This window comes from Tiliqua scincoides, chromosome 1, assembly GCF_035046505.1.
Source record: "Tiliqua scincoides isolate rTilSci1 chromosome 1, rTilSci1.hap2, whole genome shotgun sequence".
Classification (NCBI taxonomy): Eukaryota; Metazoa; Chordata; class Lepidosauria; order Squamata; family Scincidae; genus Tiliqua; species Tiliqua scincoides.
The window spans coordinates 187,414,141-187,417,247 of record NC_089821.1 but is presented as its reverse complement, the minus strand read 5'-3'; the positions used below and the strand labels follow the sequence as shown (position 1 = coordinate 187,417,247).

At 42.3% G+C, this 3,107-nt stretch overlaps 1 pseudogene; it reads right to left on the bottom strand.

The window, feature by feature from the left end:
- Positions 1 to 2,223: 2,223 nt before the first annotated feature.
- On the bottom strand, positions 2,224 to 2,342 carry LOC136637600 (5S ribosomal RNA; annotated as a pseudogene).
- Between the last annotated feature and the right edge of the window lie 765 nt (positions 2,343 to 3,107).

Here is a 3,107-nt window from a genome sequence, read left to right as displayed (position 1 = left end):
CCCTCTCTCCACCCTCTGCCTGCCTCCCCCCTCTCCGGAATGCCTCCTCCCCACCTACCCCTTGCCCCCACTTCCCATGCCATGACTCGGCAGTCCGTGCGAGGCCAAGCGCCCACCCAGCGCCGCCCAGTACTGGGTTAGCATGGGCGCTCGCCCAGTGGTAAGGCTCAGAAACGTGCCTTATGGCACGTTTGCAACAGTGCGCACCGGCGGTAAGCCGGCACATTGAGCCCAGGATCGGGCTCTTAGGCTACAATCCTGTGCAAATTTACCTGAGAGAAAGACCTCCTGAGTCTTGACTTGCAGTTTGACTTATTTCTGAAAAAAAACATGCAGAGGCTAGCACTCTAATAGCATAATCCAATTCTTTTCTCAGAAGCAAGTCCCACTATGTTCAATAAGTCTTACTCTTAAGCAAGTGTGGGCGCAATCCAAACGTTGACTTCGGCCTGGCAGGGTCGCAAATGTGCCGTAAAGCACGTTTGCGCCTCCTCTGAAGGAAGCCAGTTCAGAGCTCCAAGAAGCTGCTCCGCTCTCCTTGGACTTGTGCCACCTCAGGAGGTGGCGCAAGTCTGAGGAGACCCATTGTGGCCAGCAGCCCTTACATGGCGGAAAGGGGAAATGTTTTCCCTTGGCTCTGGCTAAGCCGCTGCTGGCCACAATACTGCGCTGGATACAGCGCAAGCCTCCTGGCTTGTCTGTTCCAATGCAAGTTAGGATTGCGCTCTAAGTATAAGATTTCTGTCTTGATATAATTTTTATATTTATTCTGGATATTTTTTTGAATCACATTTTTCTAGTTGTGTTGTAAAACTATTTTACAAATACAATATTTGTTTTGCTAGATGTAAAACTATTTCAGCCACTACAGGAAACTCAGATGTATGAGCTAGACTTTAAACGAAATGTAATAAGTTTTAAAGTAGGAAAAAGTGGCAGCAAAAGAAAACAATACAATGAGTTTTTAGAGTTGATTTTTTTTTGTTATAATATGGCATGGCTAAAGAGGATCATGAGGAACTCCTACACTTTAAAATGTACCACTGCACCATCGATTTTCACATGCTAAGTACTGAGCAAGTAATGTGATATCAAGATGAAAAAAGGAGCAGTGAGCTGAAATGGAGAGAACAACCTATTCATAACAACAGTATGAATGGAATAAAGAAGTTATCTTTGATTACAAAGGTTTCTCTAAATAGTGGATAAGTATTAAGAGATATTGCATTACCAGATATAGAGCGCAATCCTAACCCCTTATGTCAGTGCTTTCCAGCACTGACATAAGGGCAATGCAACTCTGAGATAAGGGAACAAACATTCCCTTACTTTGAGGAGGCCTTCATGAGCAACACCCAACTTCAGGATGCAGTACATGTGCCACTGGCACCGCTATGCCAGTGCTGGAAAGCACTGACATAAGGGGTTAGGATTATACCCATAGTTGTTCTGTCCCAGGACATTTTTTAATGGGTTGTAGCCATGCCCCCATAGATCTGCTCCAGAGGGTTCGAGGACCCACAGGAACAGATTTAGGTGGTGTACGGGGCTGCAAAAGGAACAGGAGATTGGCAAAAATCAACCCATTCCCTTGCACAAGCAGGGTTCCTTTCAAAACAGAAGACATACCCTAGCTACAACCCAATATTTTCTATTTAATTGCCCTTTTGTATGTTTTTGAAATTGCAAGTTTATCAAATGTAGGGGAATAATAATAATAATAATAATAATAATAATAATAATAATAATAATAATAATAATAATAAAGAGGAGAAGCGAATATACAGTACCAAGAAGGCAAAGATAGGCTCCCAAGCCATCAGCTTCTGTACATCAGAATATCTTCATTTAAAAAAAATAATCTTCTTGTTTCTAAAATTTTAAATAGCAAGTGCCGTCTATGTGATATATCTTTTAGATGGGTGAATGCTGCAAACCTCACAATGTTATGGAGGATTTTATAGCTATATGGTACATATCTTGATAATTACAGGCAATCCACTATAATGTCAAATATTGTGACAACCCTGCAAGAACTAAAATCCATGAGTTTACCCATCAAATGGCAGTTGTTGGCTTTAGCTGCCATTTAATAGGGCAAACGAAAGAGCTGGTGTGATCTAGTGTGATTTTATTGCTCTTTCTATGCATAAAAACTTAGGGAATGTGGAAAGCAGGCAAGAAAATTTGGTTGGAAACCTTGTCTCAAAAGACTATGGTATAAGCCTACAGCACCCAGTATTCCCAGGCGGTCTCCCATCCAGGTACTAACCAGGCCTGACCCTGCTTAGCTTCCGAGATCAGACGGGATCGGGCATTTGAAGCAAAGCAAAATAAGTGACAAAAGAAGATGAGGTGGTTATATGTTTTTGTCATTAAAAACTTCATTTCAGTAGCTTCAGCTGTTGTAAGCAGAATGTGCTACTGCTTCCTGTGTGACTGAGTTAAATGTGTCCTGCTCTGGCTCCCCAGACAGGTCTCTTGGAGACAATTCAAGTTGCTAGAAGGGACCCAATGATGACTGACTGCTGTATTCTCCATTCTGTTCTCCAGTTACTAGTGCCATCTGCTCTACTCTTCTTAATATTCTGTGAATATGGACCATTTTTTTTGGTCCACTTGCATGTGGCTGCTTTATCTATTGCTGCAGTAATGAAGTCATGTAATGAAGAGGCCACATGCGAAGGGAAGTACAATTTGGCTATTTCTCATGCCAGGGCTACCCCTCCTAAGTAAACAAAGGTGTTGGCATGGGTGGAACCAGCTATATCATACTCCCCTCACATGTGGGTTCTCCATTGCACACATTGCACCAGAGCGCAGAAAGCACTTTCGACTGGCACCAAAAAGTTAGTAGATCATTGACAGGCAAACCTCACTATCAAGCCCCTTTTTCCATTCAGCAGATTCCATACTATAATATCAATTCCATTGAATGATATTATGAATGTAGAATATAAGTGGAAAGCAGTTGCAGATTCTTTTTCTCTTCTTTTTTCTCTTCTTTCATCTATGCTTTGGTAAGCAGAAAAGGAGAAGGTGATAGGATTTCATAAGCCAATTTCTGTTATTGAGACCATGCAGAACCATCCATGGAGGCCACCAAC